General features: G+C 44.1%; 1 long non-coding RNA gene across 1 annotated transcript; it reads right to left on the bottom strand.

Moving 5' to 3' along the window:
* Positions 1–16,597: 16,597 nt before the first annotated feature.
* Positions 16,598–19,021, bottom strand: LOC133213220 (uncharacterized). The gene is made up of 2 exons (XR_009725734.1): positions 18,776–19,021; positions 16,598–18,253 (listed from the first exon to the last, which is right to left on the bottom strand). It is a non-coding gene; the product is annotated as an uncharacterized LOC133213220 (long non-coding RNA).
* Between the last annotated feature and the right edge of the window lie 8,188 nt (positions 19,022–27,209).

The raw sequence follows: 27,209 nt of genomic DNA, 5'->3' as shown, positions 1-27,209 counted from the left end.
AATTGTCCTTGTTTGCAGCTTCCAAAAAACATATAATCCAAGCCCTATGAGAAGACCTTCGTAGAAATAAAAGATCTGTTCACCAATTAGGCCCTAAGTGTGACCCCACATTGAAGATTTGGGGCCATACAAAGCGATTCTTTGCTGCACTGCTTTCACCAAACGTAGCAGCTGGAAAAGCATTGGCAGATATTCACCGCCTCGCATGTTGGACAGCACAACAGCTAAATATTACCTCAAATATAATCTATTCACTTGCTACAGATGTAGTGTACGACACGCCTCCTTACAAAATAGGGCAGCTATAGACTTTCTCTTACTAGCCCATGGTCATGGATGCGAAGATTTTGAAGGTATGTGTTGTATGAACTTAACAGACCATTCAAAATCTATCTATGCCAAATTACAAGAGCTACAGGAAAACATGAAGAAATTGCAAGTTGATGGAGGGTTGGATGACTGGTTGAATGGATTTGGGATTACAGGGTGGACTAAGGAGGTAATCAAACAAGGGATTTGGATTCTGGCTGTAGTTCTTTTAGTCTTAATGACAATTCCATGCTTAATCCAATGTGTATCGAATATGTTTCGCAAATCCATTGAAGGCACCTGGGTATCTCTTAAGTAAAAGAATTTACTTATGTTATAGAAAAGGGGGGAATTGAAACTGATGTGGCCTATTGTGTACAGGGGGGTTGTACAAGGGGGTTAGACAAAATGTACAGGGGGGTACTGCTTAAGTCATAGCTGGTTTAACGAGCCCAGCAGATGTCTTATCAGGCAGTACCAGGACAGAGCCTCCTAATGAGGAGAATAGGGGGGGTTGTACAAGGAGTACTGCTTAAGTCATAGCTGGCTTGACAAGCTCAGCAGGTGCCTTATCAGGCAGTACTAAGATAAAGCTTCCTAACGAAGGGAATAGCTCATTAAACCAGTTGGACATAGACCAGACCCATCCAGCTCCTAAAGAGCATGCGAGAGGACCAGAGGTAAAAAGTTCAAGCCTGAGGAAGACTCGTTTACTTCATCTTGAAGACCCCTACCCACAAGAGGAAGACTACTTACTTCATCTGAAGACCCCTGCCCAAGACCAGCAGGAGGCACTGCGCATGCGTGGAGAGCCTTTTAGCTCATTATAATACGAAGCGGGGATAGAATATGAATATGTATAGGCGTATTGTGCGACCTAATACCTATGTATGACTTTACAGGATAAATGTAAAAGGAAAACGGCACTGAGGCACGCATGCCTTTTGGAGGACCAATCCCCCATGCGTCTTCAGCTGAATAAAGCATACCTACTTTACAACTTTAAGGAAGTTATGGAGTCTATTCCGCTATCACACATGAGCCCACTTCTCTAGCTTGTCCAGGTCCCTCTGAATTACATTACAACTGTTTCTTATTATTAAGCATTAAGCATTCAGTGCTGCCCAAGAAAAAAGGACTATATTATTTGCAATGTACAAAACAGAAGTGAAGTTGGGGCATATTGGAAAGCCTTGTAGAATAGTTATCTTGGGCTTGCTTATTTATTTTCAAAATCAAGTATTGCTTTAGGTCAATGAGTAGACACTGTACCTCTCAGCATTAAAAAAAAAAAAAAAAAAAGGCCAATTTAAAAATTTGTAACCAGCTTCCTGGTGTTTTCAGATTGAAGCAAAAGCAAAGTGGAATATCTTAACCACATGTGGTATTTCAATAATCCAGAAAGGCAGAATGCACACTACTGATTACACCATGACCCTACAAAATGAGTTGCCTTTTCTTTTTTTGCATCTCAGAAACACCACCAAAAGCAAAGGAATTCACTTGCCTTCTTAAGGAGCTCCACTACGCATGCAGTACATCTAAGAGGCAAGAAAGGGAAGAGATACCCCAAAGCACCCAAATCCTTTAAAAACTTCTTTGGTTTAAAGAGGGAAACTATGTCAAGCGTAACTATGTTGTTAACAGTGACTTGTCTCAGAAATCCACAGTATTTTTATGTAAATGAAGCACAAGGACAAGTGTATTTCTTATAAACACAAAATAAACAACTTAAAACTTCAATAGATCAACTTCACCCTGCTCCTGGTGACTTTAGGGCAAACTGCATGCACATTTGAGATCTCACCCAGCTTTCATGACTGCCAGATTCCCTGCAGGAAGAGGAGTGTGAGGCAAAACTCCCCCACTGAGAAGAGAATGGAACAGAAAGAGCCTCAGACTCAGCTCCTGTAGAGCTACAAAGGCTACCATCTGGGAGAAGGAAGCATAATGCCAGTGAGCCCACCCTCTTCAGCCTATGTGGGCTTCAAGTTTTTGTGTGTATATATGTGATCTCCCACCCAGCATGTGTGCATCTGCCTGTATTAATTTCTTCCTTCTCCTTCTCCCCAAGTGCCTTCCTCCTCCCCTGGCATCTGCTCCATTCTGGTTCTTACAATTCACCGTTTCCGATCCTGCTCCTAGCACTGAAAAGTCTGAGAAGTGTAATGTGTGGGGTTTGTTCATCAAAAGGTTTAAAGGGAAATATTGCTTGCTACACTGAGAAACTCTGTAACTGGAAACATATTCCTTTTTCATAACTATTGTACTTAGTGAGTTATAAATGGAAGTCAGTTGTATTATTACACAAGATTATGAGAAGAAAAAGGGGCGGGAAAAAAGATGCTGAGGCGCGGCCCCTTTAAGAGCGGCCGCGGACTTCCCCCGACGTTGCTGCTTTAAGGGGGGGTTAGGTAGTTTGAAGTTGTATCTTGTTACATGTACCATATAAGGGAGGGAGGTTGTGATAAGGCTGGTAATGGGCATTTCTCGAAATCTCTGGAAACTTCTGGAAACTTCTCGAAGATGAGACCCCAGCACCAAAGGGAAGCAATGGAAAAGAACCACGTCAGCATCCGAGCAAAAAGAAGCAGCGGGATTGGCTGAAGCCTTGAACTGAAAAATATAAAGGACAGCCTCCCAAAGACCCCGCGTGCGCATCTTGGGCGGAGCGGGGGCTCCCCGGCGCACCTAGTGCTGTTTTTTTATCTGCTATTGCTTGCTCAACTTAATAAATTTATAAATTAACGTTTTAAAACGAGATTGGCTCTCTCATTGATAACAAGAAGGATGTTCATTTGTGCCCAGATTTCACTACATGACAACTGTAAGGAGCCCAGGGATATTCTTCCTATTCCACTCTTATGCTGCTCAGTGGAAGCCCTCATGATCTAGTCCTTAAACGTTACAACCAACGTAAAAGCTTACACTTCCCTCAAATAAGAGATTCTCTGTTTTGTGCCTAATGGCAGAAAATTCCCTATGGGAAAACTGCTGATCACACTTACCCCTTACAGAAAAATGAAGGGCAGGTACTTGTAATTAATTTATGAGAAAAATATCTAAATCCATTTTTAGTGACTGGAAACTGCTGTTTGCAACAGCTTATACTTAAGTTTCCCAAAATGCATACCTGGCATTCTGTACCTGTTTGACTTGATTTAATGATGTCACCAATTTCACTCACAATATGAGCAAATGTCTCATTAAATGGTAAAAAAAAAAAAAATAAATAGGGGGGACACACCATGAAAAACCATGCTGGCATGCTCTGTCAGTGAGGAGTGGCACAAAAAGCTAGGAGGGAGCAGAGACAGGGCACCTGACCCAAACTAGCCAAAGGGGTATTCTATAAAACAGCATATCATGCCCAGTATAGTAACTGGGGGAGTCCCCTGGAAGGCCCAGATCACTGCTCAGATTGGACTGGGTATAGGCTGGTGGGTGGTGAGCAATTGTACTGTGTAACTACTTGTGTTAATTGTTTTTTTTCCTTTCCCATTTCAGTTTTATGTTCCCTCCCCTTGTTATTTCCCTTATCATTATTATTGGTGGTGGTGCTAGTTTTGTGTGTTACCGTATTTACTGGACTTTTCTTATCTCAACCCATGGATTTGCATTCTTTTGATTCTCCTCTCCATCCCACAGTGTGGTGAGGAGTGTGTGCAGTAAACTCACTACCATGGACTTCAGGAGAGCAGACTTTAGCCTCCTGAGGGAACTGCATGGTGGAATACCATGGGATAAAGCCCTAGATGGAAGACGGGCCAAAGAAAGCTGGATAATATTCAAGGATCAGTTGCTGAGGTGAGTAGCTCGAGAGAGGATGCCTTGAACACCGGAGCGGGGAGATCAGCGTCCAGGAGCCTCAACTCAGAGCGACAAGAGCCACCAAGGGAGCCTCAAGTCCTTGACAGGACCTGCCCAGGAGCAGGCAGCTCAGCTGACGCGAGCAGCTGACTCACAGGGGGCGGAGCCAGGAGGAACGGCGCCAGCCGTGATTGGTTAAAAACCTGCCCCAGGGAGCTCGAGCGACCAGGAGCCGGGTGAACAGAGTGGCTCGAGGCAGTTTGCGCGGCAATTCGCACGGGCAGGCGAGTGGGATGGTGAGCACTCGCCGTATGACCAGGGCCCGGTCTGGGGGCTCTGCTCTGGCTGCCCCGGCGGTGGCCACTGTATGCACACAGACAGAGCCGATGAGAGGGGAGGCTGCAGTGCAGAGCTCGGGATGTAGAGAGTGCCTGCACTGCTCTGGTGAGGGAAAGGTACGCACGCAACGGGCAGGGCTGCACTGGGTGCTCCCTGGTGGAGGCTCTCCTGCAGCAGGTGACCGAGCTGCGGGAAGCTATTAATAGGCTACAAGATGTCAGGGTAGATGAGAGAAAATAGGAATGCTTGTTCCCTGCCCAAACTGTGCAGAGTTCTCAAGCGTCCCCTGTAGCTCATGGAGGAAAGAAGGAGGTTGTTAGCTCTTGAAGCTGGGAATTGGTGACAAAAAAAAAAACAACAAAAAAGGAGGAAAAGGACAATTAAAAGCAATGGACTTCCTCCTGAACCTGTTGCCCCCACGCAGAACCGCTTTGCTATCCTGCAGGGGGCTCATGAGGAAACGCACTTGTGCCAGAAACAGCCTGGTGATGCACTATTAAAGATTTCAACTGGTGCTGCCAGGAAAAAGCGGCGAGTCCTAGTCGAAGGGGGTTCTACTTTGAAAGGGACAGAAGCACTCGTCTGTCGGCCTGACCCAGTCTCAAGGGAGGTGTGTTGCCTACCAGAGGCACGGATCAGGGATGTGGCAGAGAGGCTGCCTGCTCTGGTAAGCCCTACAGACTATTACCCACTTTTGGTGATACATGTGGGTGCTAGGGATATAGATAGTAGTAGCCTGGGGAGCATAAAGAGGGACTACAGAGCCCTGGGAGAGGTGGTTAAGGGCTTTGGAGCTCAGATTGTCTTTTCATCTATTCTCCAGGATACAGGGGAGGAATTAAAAAAAGCTAGGAGGATTAGCCAGGTTAATAAATGGTTAAAAGGGTGGTGTCACAGTCAGGGGTTTGGGTGTCTTGAACATGGGACCCAAGTTTGTAGGCCAGGTCTAGCGGGGGCTGGTGGAGCTGGTCCGATAAAGAAGGGGAAGGGCAGTTTTGGTAGGAGGCTTGCCAGAGTGGTTAAGGAGGCTTTAAACTAGATGTGTTGGGGGAGGGGGGCATCATTCCATCCCAACACTCCCAGTCAGTTGCCAGCACCTATAATAAATGCTTGGACCAATGCAGAGATATTCCGGCTGCTCCAGCCAATGAGCCGGCTTCATTTGGAGCTCGGCTCAGATGCCTCTATACAAATGCCCGTAGCATGGGGAACAAACAAGAGGAATTAGAGATGTGTGCTCGTCTACAGGGGTATGATATTATAGGCATCACAGAAACATGGTGGGATGGCTCCTATGACTGGAGTGTTGGAATGGAAGGTTACAGACTCTTTAGAAAAGACAGGCCTGGCAGGCGCAGAGGGGGAGTTGCCCTTTATGTTAGGGATAGGCTGGAGAGTATGGAACTCTGTCTGGGGACTGGTGAGCAGTTAACAGAGAGCTTGTGGGTCAGGGTTAAAGGGAAAACAGTGATGGGAGACATTACTGTGGGGATCTGTTATAGACCACCTGATCAAGAGGAATCTGCGGATGAAGCACTCTATAGGCAGATAGGAAAAGCCTCACGCTCACAGGCCCTCGTTCTCATGGGTGACTTCAACCACCCTGACATCTGTTGGAATGACGGTACGGCCCGGCACAAGCAATCCAGGAGGTTCCTCGATTGTGTGGAAGACAACTTCCTTCTGCAAGTAATAGAGGAACCGACAAGGAGAGGTGCCATGCTTGACCTTGTGCTCACCAACAGGGAAGGGCTCGTTGGAAATGTGGCACTGCAGGGCAGCCTTGGATGCAGCGACCACGAGATGGTTGAATTTGAGATCCTTAGGACAGTGAGAAGAGCGTGCAGCAAGCTCACTGCCCTAGACTTCAAAAAAGCAGACTTTGGCCTCTTCAGGAACCTGCTTAGTAAGGTTCCATGGGATATAGCCCTAGAGGGCAGGGGGGCTCAAGACTCTTGGTTGGTCTTCAAGGATCACCTGCTACAAGCTCAGGAGTGTTGCATCCCAACCAGAAGGAAGTGCAGCAGGAGGGCCAGGAGACCTCCTTGGATGGATAAGGAGCTGCTGAGGAAAATTCAAATGAAAAAAGAGTTTTATAGAAAGTGGAAGCAAGGACAGGCGGCCTGGGAAGAGTACAGGGTTATTGTCCGGGAAGCTAGGGACCAGGTTAGGAAAGCTAAGGCCCAGTTAGAATTAAACTTGGCTAGGGATATTAAGGATAACAGGAAGGGATTCTACAGGTACATAGCAAATAAAAAACAGATTAGGGAGAACGTAGGCCCCCTCAGGAAGCTCTCGGGTGAACTAGCTACACAGGATTTGGAGAAGGCTGAGGTTCTGAATGACTTCTTTGCCTCGGTCTTCTCTAGCAAAGGCTCTGACCGCACCACCCAAGTCTTGGAAGGCAGACGCAGGGACTGTGAGAATGAAGACCTTGGGCCCACTGTAGGAGAGGAATTGGTTTGAGACCATCTTAAAAATCTGAACGTGCACAAGTCCATGGGTCCTGATGAAATCCATCCGTGGGTCCTGAAGGAGCTGGCAAATGAAGTTGCTAAGCCGCTGGCCATCATATTTGAAAAATCATGGCAGTCAGGTGAAGTTCCCGATGACTGGAAAAAGGGAAATATAACCCCCATTTTCAAGAAGGGGAAAATGGATGACCCGGGGAATTACAGACCAGTCAGTCTCACCTCTGTGCCTGGCAAAATCTTGGAGCAGATTCTCCTGGAAGGCATGCTAAGGCACATGAAAAACAACAAGGTACTTGGTGACAGCCTACCTGTCATCTGCCTGGACTTGTGAAAAGTATTTGACACTGTCCCACATGTCCTACATGACATCCTTGTCTCTAAATTGGAGAGACATCAATTTGATAGGTGGACCACTTCGGTGGATAAAGAACTGGCTGGATGGCCACACGCAAGGAGTTGTGGTCAATGGCTCAATGTCCATCTGGAGAACAGTAACAAGTGTCCCTTAGTAATCAGTGTTGGGACCAGTGTTGTTCAACATCTTTGTTGGTGACATGGACAGTGGGATTGAGTCTGCCCTCAGCAGTTTTGCTGATGACACCGAGCTGTGTGATTCAGTTGATACACTGGAGAGAAGGAATGCCATTTAGAGGGACATTGGCACGCTTCTGAGGTAGGCTGATGCCAACCTTATGAAGTTTAACCATGCCAAGTGCAAGGTCCTACACCTGAGTCGGAGCAATCCCAGGCACAGCTACAGGCTGGGCAGAGAAAAGATTCAGAGAAGCCCTGTGGAGGAGGACTTGGGGGTGTTGGTCTATGAAAAAATTAACAAGAGCCAGAAGTGTGTGCTCGCAGCCCAGAAAACCAACCGTATGTTGGGCTGCATCAAAATGAGCATGACCATCATATCAAATTAGGTTATCCTGCCCCTCTACTCTGCTCTCGTGAGAACCCACTTGGATTATTGTGTACAGTTCTGGTGTCCTCAACATAAAAAGGATATGGAACTGTTGGAACAAGTCCAGAGGAGGGCTACGAGGATCATCAGGGGACTGGAGCACCTCCCATATGAAGACAGGCTGAGAAAGTTGGGGCTGTTCAGCCTGGAGAAGAGAAGGCTGCGTGGAGACCTCATAGCAGCCTTCCAGTATCTGAAGGGGGGCTATAGGGATGCTGGGGAGGGACTATTCATTACGGATTGTTTTGACAGGACAAGGGGTAACGGGTCAAAATCTAAACAGCGGAAGTTTAGATTAGATATAAGGAAGAAATTCTTTCCTGTTAGGGTGGTGAGGCAATGGAATGGGTTGCCCAGGGAAGTTGTGAATACTCTGTCCCTGGAGGAGTTCAAGGCAAGGTTAGACAGAGCCCTGGATGGCATGGTTTAGTGTGAGGTGTCCCTGCCCATGGCAGGGGGCTGGAACTAGATGAACTTAAGGTCCTTTCCAACCCTAACTATTCTATGATTCTATGACTTTCAAACATTGGGATACACATTTACCAAAAGCCACCTGGTTGGTCAACACCAGAGGATCTGCCAACAGGTCTGGCTCAGTCCAGTCAGAACTTTTACATTCTGTAGGGGGGGATAAAGTTCCTGTGGTGCACATAGAGAATTTGCTGGGGAATACAGTCTGTATTATTCCTGCTTCAGGTAAAGGCAAACCCACTCATGGGATTTCTTTTGCTAAGGTACCTGGATATACTCGATGGGTAACGTGGGATAACAGGGAAGTCTGATGTGCACCTCAAGGGGATTTAGTTTTGGGGGAAAACAGCCAATGTATTCAATTATATGCTGTTACCTACTAGATAACACTTTTACAGCCCATCAGGAATTACTTTCACCGTTATTCCTCAAGTCCAATAAATGCAATTTAACCACAGGAAAGAATACCCTCTTAGAAAATAGCTCCTGTTTACTGTCATACTCCAGCCTCATATACCCTCAATTTCAAATACTGTGTCACATGCAAATAATGTTATACTGTTTGTAAAGAAGGAGCAAGGAAATCATCCTCAAAGAAGATGGACGCAACCCATCTTTTGCAGAACAACGGCCTGGCTTTATTCATCAAGGAAATTAACTTGACAGGAACAACTCTGACACTCCATTGTCATCCATAACTCAGGGCTTAGAGCACCAAAACTGTCTTGCGATACTAACTCATAAGTACTCTTAAGTTAGTGTCTCCAACAGCATAAAACAGTCAAACACACTGACATATATTAACAGCTTATTCTGTAAAAGAGCTGTAACCTCAAATGCACATGCATTTTTTATCTGTTATGGCAACCACACCATGGCAGCTAAGACTAAGAAAACTGATAGTAAGAAAAGGATTATCAGTTAAGCAAAGACAGTCTACTGGACATGAATATGACATAGTTGTAGACACGAGTATGTTCAAGATCACCCATAAGTCCCACAATGAAAGGTCAAGGGAAATGGTGCAAAGCATTGTGCATCCCATCTCCTTTGAAACGTGGGCATTCCTACAGCTTTCATTTCAAGGCCAGAAATGTAATATGTGCAACTGATTAAACTATGAAATTTCAAGATGCACAGCATTTGTACTTTCCTTAGCTTTAAGGCTGAGCATGATTCAATTAGAACTTCAGATACCCAAAGAAATGATGTAAATACGGATTGGTGTTCAAATTTCAGAATTAAAGCCTTGCTATACCATTTTGAAATACCATAAAAAATGGGGAAAAGTGACTATTTCTACTGCGTAGTGTATCCTAAAAAGGTATTGCATGAAGTATGCATATCCATAAAAATAGTATTAAAACACAGAAACTGTAATGAATGCTTATCTTTACTGATTTGTTTTCATGGCAGCCCTGAAGTAGTTTCATACAATCTGGCATAAGGAAGAAATTTCTCTAGGGACATAATGGCAAGAATCCTAGGTGCTTCGTCCTTTCCCCCCTTCCCTTAAGTACTAAGCAGAGATAATCTGTTTAGAGCAGCTAGCATATCCCATTAATACAGGCTTGTCTCTCTAATTGCAAAGGGAAGGAATGCTTGAGATAGAACCATAGATGGAGAACAGCTTCATTTAGTTAGGGTTCTAGAGATAAATATAAAATCTTATCAGAAAAAATCAGAGCAGTTTCCAAATCAAAAAAAGCATTATTTAACACTCAATCTTTAGTTTGCTCTTGTCAAAATGGTAATTAAGTCTCTCTTAATTGATCTATAATGATTCCTTGCCTAAACTCAGCATTTAAAATTAAGTTTTAGATGAGGAGCAAAGTGTTACTAATATTTAGGAATGATCCCTCAGGAAAAATATTGTACTATTTCTCTTTGTGACATAACCTTGTAAAATGATATTTTAGCTTTAAATTTTAACACAAAAATGTATCACTAATCCAGAAAACATCCAAAATATCAGCAAATGTGAACTCAAAGTAAATCATCAGGCTGTTCCAAGAGTTAAAATGTAGCCCACAGTAAGGCAAAGTGCTAGTGAAAAAAATACTAAGACTGAAAGAACTACTAAGGCAAAAACATATTCTGTTCAGGAAATACCTTTGAGAACAAGATATTCAGTATGCATAACAGATGGGACTGTAAAGACATCATGCAGAAAAGCTTTATCCCACAAATGAGGCTCATGGAAATATCATGAGAGGTTCCTACACTTAAAAACTTTAGATACCAACAAGTGGTTGAGATAAACAGGAGAAGCTTATGCATTAAAATATGGAGACTAACCAGCCGGAAGTACAGAATACCTTTTAAGTTCTCATCTTTATGAAATACAAGAACCAACAGAGATAAGAATCAGCATGATGAAAAATGAGAACAGGTTTGACAATTTTGTCCACTGCTCTGCCTTGCAAGAGCTCTCTGGCTGTACCCTCTTCCCCATGTGTATTGGGTCTGGCTGGGATGGAGGTAGTTTTCCCAATAGCAGCCCTCATAGTACTGTGCTTTGTATTGGTAGCTAGAAAGGTGTTGATAACACACCAGTGTTTTGGCTACTGCTGAGCAGTACTCCCACAGCATCAAGGCTGTTTCTCCAATATTCCCCCACCCCCAAAGGCCAGTAGGCTAGGGGTGGGCAAGAGCTTGGGAGGTGACATAGCCAGGACAGCTGACCCAAACTGACCAAAGGGATATTCCATACTATATGACATCTGTTCAGTAATAAAAACTAAGAGAAAATAAGAGGAGAGGGGGCATTGGTTATTACAATACTTGTCTTCTGGAGCAACCACTGTGGGTACTGAAACCCAAGTTCCTGGAAAGTGGCTGGACATTGCCTGCTGATGAGAAGTAGAGAATAAATCTTTTGTTTTCCTTTGCTTCCATGTGCAGCATTTTGCTTTATCAAAGTGTCTTTATCTTGACCTACAAGATCCTTTCCATCTTATACCCCCCATTCCTTCCCAGTGAAGGAAATATACTAGAAATGGTTGTTTTGAAACATGCAAATTATGTAAAGTCTCTTCACCAAAAAGGCAAGCAAGAAGAAAGATACTGAAAATGGTATTTCACAAAACAATATCTGATATCATAATCCACATATTGACCAGCTGTTTGGCTCCCTCACTCCACCGAGTAGTAGATACCTATCTTAGATTCTTCTACTTGACTACTTTCATCAGGTTAAGCATCTGCAATTTAGTTTAACAGTTTCAGCTTTATTAAGCTGTCACAAGAGCAGCCCTGCTTTGATAACAGTAGCTGCTCAAATTATGGCTTGGTTTAGGGTTTACAAGAATAATGATTCATTTGTGGCACATGAGAATCAATAAAAGGTTGATTTGCATTTCAGCTTTAAAAATGTGGGCACTTTCTTCATTTAATTTGCCACTTAGCTTTTGCTAAGAGGACATTTAAATTGCAATACAAGGCAAATGGGGCTTTTAGTTTAAATGTAGTCTCCATATTTAAATGATCTGTAATTGTGCAGTGTTTGAGTGAGAATGCTATTCTTTCGAAGTGGGCCCTGATGGTGACGTGTGACATTTGTATTCAGGTCCTGTATTATCTATGTGGCTAAAGCGAATTTCATTTCACAGCCAGAAGCCTGCAGAAAACACCTATTAATTTGCAGATCCCATTTGCCAATAAAATTCAGCCTCTTCTCAATGTCTGGCATCTGGCAGTGCTCAACATTTAATTCCAAAGCAGAGCCTCACAGCCATCATGATCCCTGGTCTGGCGCACAAAGACAAATTTTCTCCTTTTATTAAGGATTTTTTTTCATTTTCATAGAGAACAAGAAACTTTTACTTAATTTTTGATGGATGAGTTGTGTAGTAAGATTGCATGGACCATTTTTTCCTCTCTAGACTACAAAGAAGGTTAACTGACCTTTTCTTCAAATCTGAGATCTCAGTTCAACAGGCATCAGAAGATATTTACTGTGCATTTCCATATTCTACCATTTTACCAATGCAATTGAATTAAAAAGACAAACTGAGGGTTTCAGGTAGTTAATCATTCTGATATACTGAAGTCTTCAACCATGGTCACCAAGTTAAACACATTAAGATCAGCATTTGAAATTTACCAACCTAGACACCATTTAAACAGCAACATGAAGAATTCAACCTACACTCTAAACTCTGGCAAACACATCCATGTATTACTGTGGCAAGTTGGAAGTGTTCACCAGTGCATTGCTAAAGCTCATCTAAATTCTTCTAACATGAGAAGTATATGAGCTAATCTTATAGTTTTGACCTGTAATCTTAATCTTTCCAATACTGTTTCTTTGGAGCATTTGGCTCAACCTATTATTTGATGTACAACAGAGGAATCTGCTGAGCATACTTATATTCTTCCTCCTGATCTAGAGGCTTTAAAACACAACAAAATAGCATTGCACGTAACTAGCTAGTTAACTTGAGGCCTTTTAATCAGAATTTCTTATAGAATTAGAACTTTGTATTAGAAAATTGCCAGGCTCATACTTAGATGTGAAATATTTAATTTTGTTTTTCTTTTTTTTAAATCAGCATCTTCAAGCATACAAACCCAATCTGATTTCTACACAATTTACCATAATCTATAATCAACACAGTTTACCATAATCTTCATCAGGAATTCTGATCAGAGCCCAATGTGTCCTTCCAGTTTCCTTGGCAAATGACAGACAGCATCAGGTAAGCTTTAATAAAAGGCTCAAGCAATCCAGTCAAGGAGAAAAGTTGAAGTTATTTAAGTATGCTTAAAAACCTATGCCAAAGTGGAACTGAGAAACTGGCTGAATCCCTAACAGTTGGCAGACAGCACACCAGTGCAAGCAAGCCAGCCTTTATTAAGCAGTCTAGACTTACATAGAATCATAGAATCATAGAATAGTTAGGGTTGGAAAGGACCTTAAGATCATCAAGTTCCAACCCCCCTGCCATGGGCAGGGACACCTTGCTCTAAACCATATTACCCAAGGCCTCGTCCAACATGGCCTTGAACACTGCCAGGGATGAAGCATTCACAACCTCCCTGGACAACCTATTCCAGTGCCTCACTACCCTAACAGGAAAGAATTTCCTCCTTATATCCAATCTAAACTTCCCCTGTTTAAGTTTTAACCCATTACCCCTTGTCCTACCACTACAGTCCCTAATGAAGAGTCCATCCCCAGCATCCCTATATACCCCCCTTAAGATACTGGAAGGCCGCTATGAGGTCTCCACGCAGCCTTCTCTTCTCCAGGCTGAACAGCCCCAACTTTCTCAGCCAATCTTCATATGGGAGGTGCTCCAGTCCCCTGATCATCCTCATGGCCCTCCTCTGCACTTGTTCCAACAGATCCATGTCCTTTTTATGTTGAGGACACCAGAACTGTACACAATACTCCAAGTGAGTTCTCATGAGAGCAGAATAAAGGGGCAGGATCACCTCCTTCGACCTGCTGGTCACGCTCCTTTTGATGCAGCCCAGGATACGGTTGGCTTTCTGGGCTGCAGGCGCACACTGCTGGCTCATGTTCATTTTCTCATTGACCAGCACCCCCAAGTCCTTCTCCGCAGGGCTGCTCTGAATCTCTTCTCTGCCCAGCCTGTAGCTGTGTCTGGGATTGCTCCGACCCAGGTGTAGGACCTTGCACTTGGCATGGTTAAACTTCATGAGGTTGGCATCAGCCCACCTCACAAGCGTGTCAAGGTCCCTCTGGATGGCATTCCTTCCCTCCAGCGTATCAACCGAACCACACAGCTTGGTGTCATCACAGTATCACAGTATCACAGTATGTTAGAGATTGGAAGGGACCTCAAAAGATCATCTAGTCCAATCCCCCTGCCGGAGCAGGAACACCTAGATAAGGTTACACAGGAACGTGTCCAGGTGGGTCTTGAATGTCTTCAAAGAAGGAGATTCCACAACCTCCCTGGGCATCCTGTTCAGTGTACCCTTGAGGCACTCCACTAGTTACAGGCCTCCAACTAGACTCCGCCCCATAGACTACAACTCTCTGGCTTCTCTCCTTCAGCCAGTTCACAGTCCACCTCACTACCCGGTCATCCAGACCACACTTCATCAGTTTGGCCGCAAGGATGCTGTGGGATGCTGCTGTGTCATCTGCAAACTTGCTGAGGGCGCACTCAATCCCACTGTCCATGTCAGCGACGAAGATGTTAAACAAGACCGGTCCCAACACTGATCCCTGAGGGACACCGCTCGTAACTGGTCTCCAGCCAGACATTGAGCCATTGACCACAACTCTTTGTGTGCAGCCATCCAGCCAGTTCTTTATCCACCGAGTGGTCCATTCATCAAATTGATGTCTCTCCAATTTAGAGACAAGAATGTCGTGGGGGACAGTGTCGAGCGCTTTACTTTATATATACTTTATGTATACTTTACATATACTTTATGTATATTTTACATGTCTTAAAAATCTCCATAAGTACATATGTTGTTACGTATCTGTGAAATAATTGAGATCATAGACAAAGCTTTTTTAAAGACACATATATGCCACTCCTGATTACACTGAACAGATAATATGAAAAGTATGCAAATGCATCTCCCACTCCCTTTATTGATAATTTAGTTCTCTGACATCCAGAAGATGACAAGATAGGAAACCAACATTATTTTAGAACCTAACGATACCATCACCCCCTTAAACCCAATGTCTGAATTCTCTGCCACTACTGAAACAGATCAAGGGTTGCCAGGGACATCCTGCTCTTGCTTCTGTAGTTTGCCATTGTAACTCTGGTCTCCCTTAAAACCTCCTTCAACTTTTGCATATTCACATGCATGTTTCACCTGAAAAAGAGATGTGTTTAGCTAGAGTGAATCTCAAGGTGAAATCCTATCAGAAATATGGCAGCAGCTTCTAATTTTCACACAATTTAGGAGTCAAGGTGGAGAGAATCATACAATTAACAAATATTTTCAGGGAACTTGCTAAGCACCAGTGGAAGGAATACTACTGGTGTGGGGAATAAGTAGACAGGTTAGCAACATAAACACAAGCTGGAGGTGAAAGAACTAAGTTCTATCCTTAGCCTATTGCACACCTGAAGTGATTGAAATGTATTTGCAATTGAAACTGTGGTACATAATCGTAGAATCATAGAATAGTTAGGGTTGGAAAGGACCTTAAGATCATCAAGTTCCACCCCCCTGCCATGGGACACCTCGCTCTAAACCATATCACCCAAGGCCTCGTCCAGCCTGGTCTTGAACACTGCCAGGGATGGAGCATTCACAACCTCCCTGGGCAACCTATTCCAGTGCCTCACCACCCTAACAGGAAAGAATTTCCTCCTTATATACAATCTAAACTTCCCCTGTTTAAGATTTAACCCATTACTCCTTGTCCCATCACTACAGTCCCTAATGAAGTGTCCCTCCCCAGCATCCCTATAGGCCCCCTTCAGATACTGGAAGGCTGCTATGAGGTCTCCACACAGGCTTCTCTTCTCCAGGCTGAACAGCCCCAACTTTCTCAGCCGATCTTCATATGGGAGGTGTTCCAGTCCCCTGACTATCCTCATGGCCCTCTTCCGGACTTGTTCCAACAGTTCCATATTTTGATAATGTTAGAGGAGGAATAGCAGTTCAGGACTGAAACAACCGGGTCTGCCTCAGACTGCAAATACAGCAGTTGAGGTAGTGGTGAGGCTGGAAGGTTGCACTGCAGCTTTTTGGGATTGGCAGCTACAATTCTGATTAAATAGAGGTAAAGTAATCAATTTGATTAATATAAAATATTGCTTATTTGATGCCGCAGGCAGAGAGATTCCATCTTCAGATAGGTGGTGTCAAGATGATGTTAATATGAGACTGATGAAACAGGAAGAGTAGCTGCTAAGAAAATTATAACAAAATCTCATGTTTACTGGCAGCATGTGGTAAGACTGCTACAGGTAACAGATGGAGAACATATTTCTGCCTCTCCCACCACTTACCAGCTCAACCCCCATAAGCAATGAATCATGAGACCCTCTATTTTTCAGTATGGTGTAATAAAATTTTGCTGTATACATGTTAAGCTTGGCAAAAAGCATTATTCTCCAGTGAGATAAGGGATCATAAAAGTTACATACTAGGAGTATGTATTACATATGTAGTATGTAGTATTACATACTAAGAATATACCTGAAGGTAAAGTACTTATATCTACATTGACAGAACTGCCTGATCTGACATTAAGGCTATCCACCACAGAAGTCCATAATGCCAACTATAGACAGACAGTGCTTTATTAGCCTAATGCTTCATTTAGAATGAACATAATTTATGCTAACCGGGTCATATCCAGTCAAGCCTACCAGACAACATGCTATCAGTCATGGCTATCTTTAACCTTTAACAGTAGAAAACATAAATTTTGCTTTTGACTTTTCCTCTCTAAATGAAACATGCTATTCTTGCTTGGATTTAATGTCATTTAACTTGGTTTTGGATCTTTAAAGTGTACCAAGAGCATTACTTGTTTTGGCTTTGTTCTCTGTGGTGTCTACATATTGTCCCAAGGGGTGTCATCAGTAAGTTTTGTGTTGTTGTTTTGCTGGGTCTTGGTTGGGGTTTTTTGGGGTGGTGGTGGTGGGGTTGGGAGGTTTTACCAGAACATGTCTCAAGACTTTCCTTTAAGTCTAGACTTGAAGTGTCTTTCCAGATTGAGTGAGAGCACAGGTAACTACTCCAAGTTTCATGAATCACAAAGCAATTCCATTTGGCTGTGTCTTCAACTTGCTTTGAGAAAGCCTCCAAGACAGCATCCAAAACCTTACTATAGATAAGATATATGCATTAATTCCTTTACTCATACACTCAGTGAATTATTTTTTAGAGAAACAAATTAGAATTACCATTGTATTTTAAATATTTAAGGTTTTCTTTTATCACTTTTATCTTCTATATGCTTACATACTTACTGGTTAGTAATTTGTTCCAATACCTTACATCTAGGAAAGCATGCTGGTGGTTACTTAATATTATTCTTTCCACTCACCTACCTACCTTAAAATACTGGTGATATCTACTTTCAAGTTGTTTTAAATTTCCTCTCCCTACCACAAATTCCTACAGATTTTGAGAACTCATGAAGCAGCAGTTCAAAACTGTGTCAGCAAGTTTCTCAAACACTTTAGAGCAAGTGTCTTCAGACTTTACCAGTTTAAATATTCCTTTCCCATTTCAGTCTGTGTTCCTCTCTCCATTGTACAAGTCATATATCTAGTCACAACTGACCTTTCCTGTAGAGCAGTGTTAATTGTTATAGCCCACTCTTAATTGATCTCCTTTCCTGCTCAGTAATGGACTTCTGCTCTCCTTTGTTGCTATCTCCTCACACTCCTAATGATTTTTCTCTTTTTGCCTTCTATTTTTCTCTAGTCGTGAATCGATTTCTCACTTAATCTTTTCAGTTTGTGCTAGTGGCTTATATACTTACCCTCAGTTGTATAGCTACATTTCTACTTTTTGCTTTATTCTTTTTAGATCCTCAGGTACTTACAACCTGTTGTAATCACACTTGTTTCATACCATGCTTCCGCTCCTGCTGTCTCATGTAGTAGATCACAAATTCAATTTCACCCAACCGTAACTGAAGAAGCAAAACTGCAGAAAACTCTGTCTTGCTTTACCTAGTACCACAATAAAGTTTCCTTCCATCCCAAATATGTAATTATTTATTCATTATACAAATGAACACCTAAATGATTTTAAAGTCTATACATTTACCCAGTTCATCCCAGAGCTGCCTATACTTGTCAGTCATTGCATTTCCTTGTTGTCTCCAGTGTGACAGACGAGGGTCAGCCATGAACTGTTCTGTTATCAACATCAACATGCGAGCTCCATTTGAATCTCTCATCTTTAGCATCTCTCGCACCTAGGAAATCAGTCTTTAAATACAAACTTGAAAAAGACAAAGCAAAGCACAGTATAGACAATATTCTGCAGTGTTAAACATTTCACCTCTGTTAAATAAGAAATATAATTTATATACCTGATGTGAAAAAAAAATTAAGTAGAAAAATATAGTCAGGCTTCCCAATTGTAACAATTTTGAGTTTCAGTATCCCATTGCAATTCTGCAACACTCTTCTTCCACAAGTAATCCACAACTGTATTATGCAAGCTGCTGCAAGACCATTTCTACAGGTTTCTTCAACATTTTGTGGGTAGGAAGGAAGAGAACATAAAATCTACAGACAGAGGAAATGCTACTTCATATCCTTAAACTGATCTCAAGACACACCAGATTGTGTAACACTGCTTTATTAACTTTCCATCACATTCCCAAAGGCTTTGTCTTGTTTTAGAACAATGGGACTCTGAGTAAGATGTGAATAAGACTGGCTGGGGGAGTGGGGATAGAGAAAAGATGGAAGGTTTAGAGTACTTAACATACCTTGGAAAAAAGTAAATTGAGCTGCTTTCCTGATCCTTGGTATCCACCATGGGAGAGGAAGAGTTTAACCTGTTCTTGGACCTGTTCCTCATCCAAATGCCAGCAGTTTTCATCATCTATGCTTGCACCTGCTGTTGGGTCAGGAGCACCTGCAAATAGCAAGGAGAAAAATCATTGTTCTATATAAAGAAGAGAGGCTTGTGGGTCCAGGGAAAAGGAGTACTGTAGAGGTTTCTGGATTTCTGCATTGTCCCATTTTGGATGTGTTAAATGTAATCTAAAGGTTCTTTAAAGTAGAAATAAATTTCTCCTCAGTAGTCTTAAACACTTAGAAATGACAGTTTATAAAAAGGTATTTAAATAAATATTTTATAATAAAATATTAAACCCAAGTTTTTTCCTCCCATCTGAGCAGCTATTCTAGAATGCTTTTACAAAGAAAATTAAACTTTAAATAGTACTTCAATAAATTCACTGTTAAAACCACTTTCCCCAAAACACCTGTGTAATTTTTGTACCTTCAGCAATCTTGCACCAGTTTTAAGTGACTGCTACTGAGCATTGCTACTGATCATAGAATCATAGTGTCATAGTTTAAACCCAGCCAATAACTCAGAACCACACTGCCGCTTGCTCACTCCCCCCACTTCTTCCCCCCCCCCCCCGCCACTCTCAGAGGAAAGGGGAAGAGAGCTAAAAGAATGAAAATCCCACGTGTTGACGTAAGAACAGTCCAGTAACTAAGGTATAATTCAAAATGACTACTACCACCAACAGTAATAATAATGATAAGGGGAATAACAAGGGGAGAGAATACAATCGGTCAGCACCCACTGACAGATACCCAGCTTGACCCAAGCAGTGATTTGGGCCTTCCAGGTAACTCCCCCCAGTTTATATACTGGGCATAATGTGCTGTGGTACTGAATACCCCTTTGGCCAGTTTGGGTCAGGTGTCCTGCCTACGCTTATATCACTGCACCAGCTACTAAGAAGGAGAGAAAAGACTGCTACAGCACCCAGGAAAAAAGTGTTGGATTGTTGCCTGCTAATGAAACTGCCAAACTCATCTGGTCACTGCTGAACTTGTCTGGTTTCATCAAAGTTCATTCTTTGTAGGGGTGATAAATGGAGGGAAGTCAGGAAGAGCTGATGGTGACCTGAGGACAGTTCTGCTGTGGCTGCCCACTTTCCCATGACTTTACTGTCTGCTGATGATTATAACAGCACATATATTCTTTTCAGAGGGCAGAGTGGTGGAGATGGGCACCTAGCTGATAGACTATAAAAGTGTTATGTAGTAGGCAACAGCATATAATTGAGTTAATTGACTGTTTTCCCCCAAAACTAAATCCCCTTGAGGTACACATAGGACTTCCCCATATTCCCTCATTACCCATCAAGTATGCACGGGTCCCTGAGCAAAAGCAATCCCATGAGTGGGCTTAGCTTTACCCGAAGCAGGAATAACTCAGAATCTCTTTCCAGCAAACTGGTTTATGTACCACAGGTACTCTGTCCCACTCTACGATATGTAAAAGTTCTCATTGGGATGCACAAGCCCTGTTGGCAGATCCTCTGGTGTTGACCAACCAGGTGGCCTTTGGTATATGTGTATACCATTGTTTGAAAGTCCCACCATCCATTGCTCTCTGTGTAGTTTTTAATAGCCCATTCTACCATTTGATTATCCCAGAGGCTGGTGCATGGTAGAGGATGTGATATACCCACTCAGTGCCATGCTCTTTGGCCCAAGGGTCTATAAGGTTGTTCTGGAAATGAGTCCCGTTGTCTAACACAGGTCTCTCTGGGGTGCCATGTTGACACAAAATCTGTTTCTCAAGGCCCAGGACAGTTTTCCAGTCAGTGCTGTGGGGCACAGCTTTCCAGCCATCTGATGATTGCTTCCACTATGGTAAGCACATGGCACTTGCCTTAATGGGTTGGTGGGAGTGTGATATAGTCAATATGCCAGGCCTCCCCATATTTGTACTTCAGCCGTACTCCTCCATACCAAAGAGCCTTTAACGGTTTTGCTTGCTTAACTGCAACATGTATCACATTTGTGAATAACATGGTGTCCTGGGTTCAGCAATAGCAGTCATTTTTTCTCGTTCTTCGTAGGTGGTGCAGTGCTGTGTTTTTGACTTTATGGCTGGGAACAGCGTTGATAGCACCAATGTTTTTAGTTGTTGCTCCGTAATGTTTACTCTGACCAAGGACTTTTCTGAGTCTCATGCTCTGCCAGGGAGGAGGGGAAGTCAGGAGGAAGCAGAGACAGGACACCCGACCCAAACTAGCAAAAGAGGTATTCCATACCACAGCACGTTATGCCCAGTATATAAACTGGGGGCAGTAACCCAGAAGGGCTAGATCGCTGCTCGGGTCGGTCTGGGTATTGGTCGGCAGGTGGTGAGCGGTTGTATTCACTTCCCTTGTTATTTCCCTTATCGTTATTATTAGTATTGATGGTAGCAGTAGTGGTTTGTGTTATACCTTAGTTACCGGACTGTTTTTATCTCAACCCGTGGGAGTTAAATTCTTTCGATTCCTCTCCCCATCCCTTCAGGAGCGGTAAGAGGAAGGGGGGGTGTAGGTTAAGCCAGTGGCTGTGTGGCTCTGGGTTTCCAGCTGGGCTGAAATCACGAGACATGGGCATTAGTGTCCATTGATAAGTCCACCCCTCCATCACCAGCCCATCTGTATGTTTCATCTCTGCCTTGATGGCCTGATGTGTCAAGGGCCCACAAGGCTATTAACAAGAAATTAACTCATGCTGCAGATCAAAATCCATCTGAGCCACTTCAATCTTAGCAGTTTTAGCTGGTTGTTCTGGTGCTCCTCAGTGGCCTGACTCCTGGGTACATGAGCATCTGCGCGGTGTACCCTCACCACCAGGTTCTGCAACGGGGCAGCAATACCTTCCCACAGTGAAGGAGCCCAGATAGGTTTATCTCTGCGTTGCCAGTTGCTTTGCTTCCATTGCTGCAACCACCCCCACACGGCATCTGCCACAATCCATGAGTATAAAGTACGGGCCCCTATTCTCATTCAGCAATGTCCAAGGCCCTCTGCAAATTGACTCTACTTACCTTCTCCTTCAGAAATTTCTGCAACTTGTTGTAGGAGAATTCATACAGCTGCCTTCCATCTCCGACACTTTCTCACAGTACAGTAGTATCCATCAATAAACAAGGAATATTGCTTTTCACTTTCTGACAGTTCATTATAGGGTGGGGCCTCTTCAGCACGCATCACCTCCTCCTCTGGTGATATCCCAAAATCTTTGCCCTATGGCCAGTCCATTATGACTTTTAGAATGCCTGGACGATTGGGATTTCCTATAAGAGCTCGTTGTGTAATTAGTCCAGCCCACTTCCTCCATGAAGCATCGGTTGCATAATGTGTAGAGGAGACCCTGCCTTTGAACATCCAGCCCAGCACAGGCAACTGGGGTGCCAGGAGGAGCTGTGTTTCAGTGCCCATCACTTCTGAAGCAGCTCAAACCCCTTCATAGGCTGCCAGTATCTCCTTTTCAGTTGGGGCATAGCTGGCCTCAGATCCTTTGGATCCCCAGCTCCAAAAGCTGAGGGGTTAACACCAAGTCTCCCCTGGAGCTTTCTGCCAGAGGCTCCAGGTAGGACCATTTTCCCCAGCTGCAGTGTACAGTACATTTTTCACATCTGGCCTGGTCCAGACTGGTCCAAGGCCTACTGCAGGAACTATGTCGCGTTTAATTTGCTCAAAGGTTTGCTGTTGCTCATTGTTCTTCTGGGTCATGTGATAGAGAGGGCTTACAATCAGAGTAATTTGGGATGTGCATTCTTCAGAACCCCACAACACCTAAGAAGGCTTGTGTTGATTTCTTATTAGTTGGTGGAGACATTGCTGTAATCTTGTTGATCACATCTGTGGGGATCTGGCAGTGTCCATCTTGGCATTTTATTCCCCAAAATCAAATCTCCTCTGTGGGTCCCTTGAAATTTCTCAATTTTATGAGAAAACCAGCCTTCAGCAGGATTTGGATTATTTTCCTCCCTTTCTTAAAAACCTCTTCTGCCGTATCAACCCACATGATAATGTCATCAATGTATTACAGTTGTTCTGGAGCTTGCCCCTGTTCCGGTGCAGTGTGGATCAGTCCATGGCAGATGGTAGGGCTGTTTTTCCACCCCTGGGGCACTCAGTTCCAAGTGAACTGGACACCTCTCCAAGCAAAAGCAAACTGTGGCCTGCACTATGCTGCCAAAAGAATTGAGAAAAATGCATTGGCAATATCAATTGTGCCATCACACTTGGCTGCCTTTGACTCCAGTTCATACTGAAGTTCTAGCATGTCCGGTACGGCAGCACTCAAAGGTGGTGTGACTTCATTCAGGCCACGATAGTCTACTGTTAGTCTCCACTCTCCGTTAGACTTTCGCCCTGGCCGTATGTGGCTATTAAAGGGCGAGCGGGTCCTGCTGATCACTCCCTGACTCTCCAGTCTATGGATCAGCTGATGGATCAGAATCAGAGAGTCTCGGTTGATGCGATATTGCCGCCAGTGCACTGTTGTGGTCGCAATTGGCACTTGTTGTTCTTCGACTTTCAGCAGCCCCACAACAGAAGGATCCTCTGAGAGACCAGGCAAGGTGGACAGCTGCTCAATTTCCTCAGTCTCCAAAGCAGCAATACCAAAAGCCCATCGGTACCCTTTTGGGTCTTTGAAGTACCCTCTCCTGAGGTAGTCTATGCCAAGGATGCACGGAGCCTCTGGACCAGTCACAATAGGGTGCTTTTGCCATTCTCTCCCAGTCAGGCTGATTTCAGCCTCCAGTACAGTCAACTCTTGGGATCCTCCTGTCACTCCAGAAATATAGATAGGTTCCACCCCTTGACAGCTCGATGGCATCAGGGTACACTGTGCACTGGTATCTACTAGAGCCTTATACTTCTGTGGGACTGATGTGCGAGTCCATCTGATCCACACAGTCCAGTAAATCCGATTGTCCCCTACCTCCACCTGGCTGGAGGCAGGGCCCCTCTAATAGTCATCACAGGATTGGACGCTTAAGTCATGTTGAAAGGGATTATTCTTCTTTATCACAGGAGCTGGAGTAAAATCAGCTCTTCCACTCCACCTGGGAAACTGCTCACCAGAGACTGAAGCCGTAGCTCTCATGGGACGATCAGTCTTGGCCTTTGCTCCTCTTTTCAATTCACTCACCCGTTCCTCCAAAACTGAAGTAGGTTTTCCATCCCACTTTGTCATGTCTTCTCCGTGATCCCGCAGGTAAAACCATAGGGTAGACCGTGGCGTATACCTCTTGTATCTCCTTTCTCGAACAGTGGGACGCCTTTTGTTAATAGCTGAAATGTGTGTTGGTACACGCGAGGAGTTGGATAAGTCAGATATATCGTCCCTCAATTGTTTGAGATCCTGGGACAGTTTTTCCACAGCTGAGATGATGGAAGGGGTGAGATTGTCTTCGAACTCGCGGAGTTTATGAACCATTTCATCCACTGTTAGTGGTACTATGTCATTCCAGGTTACTGTTGCCAATGAATGGGCATATGATGATGGTGCATTCCGTGTAAGTTTTCGCCACATGGGTCGTGTACATTCGACTTCATCTGGATCTATGGGTATATTCCCGTTATTCGGCTTGATGTGATAGATCATCTCTACGATGGCTGATTCTCTCAGAGACTGGATGCCTTTGTCTATAGTAGTCCACTTGGCCGAACGACTCATAACATCGTCCTTGTATGGAAACCTTTCTTTCACAGCTGCCAAGAGCCGCCTCCAAAGACTGAGGGACTTTTTCTCTCTTGCAATGCTTTGTCAATTCCCCCTTCTCTAGCAAGTGATCCCAGCTGCTTGGCTTCTCTACCTTCTAGTTTGTGACCATCGGCCCCATTGTCCCAGCATCGGAGCAACCAGGTGATGATGTGCTCCCCTGGATGACAAGTAAAATTCTTTTGCGTACTCTGTAGTTTGGTTGAGGTCTGCGGTCAAGAAGTCACTTCTTCTTCTTCTTTTCAAGGCCAGGTTGGATAGAGCCTTGTGTGACATGGTTTAGTGTGAGGTGTCCCTGCGCATGGCAGGGGAGATGGAACTAGATGATTGTCAGGACAATTTTTTTCCCTTTGAAGGTGCTGGACAGTGTTGAACAGGGCTCCGTAAGCATAGGCCAAGCCCCAGCACAGTGCCATGATTTGTTCCTCTCTGGTATGACCAGGATGACAACACACCTCATTTAAGTGTTTTGCAAATTTTTCTGTATTTTGCACTTGTTCAGTGATGAGGTTCCAAAGCACTGGAGGGCCCCACTGCCCTAGATACTTGCCCATACTATCCCACACACCCTGCCTCTCATGACTGCCCAGCCTTGGGGAAAATCTCTTGGTCCTCCTATGCCATCGCCTAACCCTAGACAAGACCCAAACCTGACTGCTTAACTTTTGAGATCAGATGAAATGGTCGTGGGTAAAACACACTCTGTATGCGTGCCAACATGGTGATCCCCAGTACAATCAGCAGGCAGGTCTAAAGGGTACCCAAAGGCCATTCAAAACCTTCAGAACTTTCAAATGATGCTGTAAATGGTCTGGTGGGGGAGCTGGGAATGTAAGGGAATGTCTCCTGCATAGGTTGACTACCAGAGGAGGAAAAAAAGGGTGTGTAACTGCTAAACACTTCCATTATCAAGAGCAACAACTTTGAGAGCCAATAAATCTGCATTGTGACAAGTGACTATTAATCCAAAACAATAAATACTTGTCACAAATACGATTAGACACACTCCGGTCAGATCTGTCGCTATCTATACCCTTCGTGCCCCATGTTGGGCGCCACAAAGAACTGTTGTGGTTTACCCCAGCTGACAACCCAGAACCATGCAGCTGCTCACTCACTCCCCCCAGTTCCTCTTCCCGCTCCCGGAGGGATGGGGAGGAGAATGGAAAGAATGTAACTCCCACGGGTTGAGGTAACAACAGTCCAGTAACTAAGGCATAACACAAACCACTGCTGCTACCACCTATAATAATAATGATAATGGAAATAACAAGGGAAGAGAATATAACTGCTCACCACCAGCCGACCGATACCCAGACCAACCTGAGCACCTATCTAGGCCTTCTGGGTTACTGCCCCCAGTTTATATACTGGGCATGACATGCTGTGGTATGGAATGCCCCTTTGGTTAATTTGGGTCAGGTGTCCTGTCTCTGCTTCCTCCTGACTTCCCCTCCTCCCTGGCAGAGCATGAGACTCAGAAAAGTCCTTGGTCAGAGTAAACATTACTTAGCAACAACTAAAAACATTGGTGTTATCAGCGGTGTTCCCAGGCTGAAAGTCAAAAACACAGCACTGCACCAGATACTAAGCAGAAAAATGACTGCTACTGCTGAACCTGTTTTTTTTTTTTTCCACTTAAACCTGAGAAGAAACTTCTTCTCAGTGAGGGTGACGGAACACTGGAACAGGCTGCCCAGGGAGGTTGTGGAATCTCCTTCTTTGGAGACATTCAAAAGCCTGGACACGTTCCTGTGTAACCTTATCTAGGTGTTCCTGCTCCGGCAGGGGGATTGGACTAGATGATCTTTTGAGGTCCCTTCCAATCTCTAACATACTGTGATACTGTGATACTGTGATAAACGACATCTCTATTCATAATCCAAATACAATTATTTGTATGTGCTAGGGGTTTAAAAAGAAATAAAGGCTATGTTCTTTTAAACTAGACAACCACAAGTATGTTCTTATCTCAACCCATGGGTTTTTGCCATTTTCCCAATTCTCCTCTCCATCCCACAACAGGGGGTGGGGGAGTAAATGTTGGAGAGACAGCCTTGATGATGTGGGAATACTGCTCAGCAGTAGTGTCCTGGGTTCAGCAGTAGCAGTCATTTTTCTCCTTCTTGGTAGCTGGTGCAGTGCTGTGTTTTGACTTTCGGCCTGGGAACAGAGCTGATAACAATGATGTTTTGGTTTGGCCAAGGACTTTGTGAGCCTCATGCTCTGACAGGGAGGAGGGAAGCCGGGAGGAAGCAGAGACAGGACACCTGACCCAGACTGGCCGAAGAGGTGTTCCATACCACAGCACATCATGCCTAGGATGTAATGAGAGTTACCCAGTAGGGCTAAGGACGGCAGGGTTGGAGGAGGTATCGGTCGGTGCTTGGTCGGGCTGGGGGGATGAGTTATCGGTCGCCTGGTGATGAGATGTTCTGTCCTCTTCCCTTGTTATTTCCTTTATCATTATTATTGGTGGTAGCAGCAGTGATCTGTGTTATACCTTAGTTACTAAACTGTTCTTATCTCAACCCGTGGGAGTTGCATTCTTTTCGATTCTCCTCTCCGTCCCTCCAGGAGTAGGGGGAGGGCAAGAAGGGGGGGGGGGGGGGGGTGAGTGAAAAGCTGTCTGTCTGGGTTTAAACCACAACA

This window comes from Neopsephotus bourkii, unplaced genomic scaffold (genome assembly GCF_033783945.1).
Source record: "Neopsephotus bourkii isolate Nb327-2 ecotype Australia unplaced genomic scaffold, CSIRO-AGI_Nbou_v1 NB_790, whole genome shotgun sequence".
Lineage (NCBI taxonomy): Eukaryota > Metazoa > Chordata > Aves > Psittaciformes > Psittacidae > Neopsephotus > Neopsephotus bourkii.
Note: the sequence above shows the minus strand (reverse complement) of the source record. Positions and strands in the feature narration are given on the sequence as shown.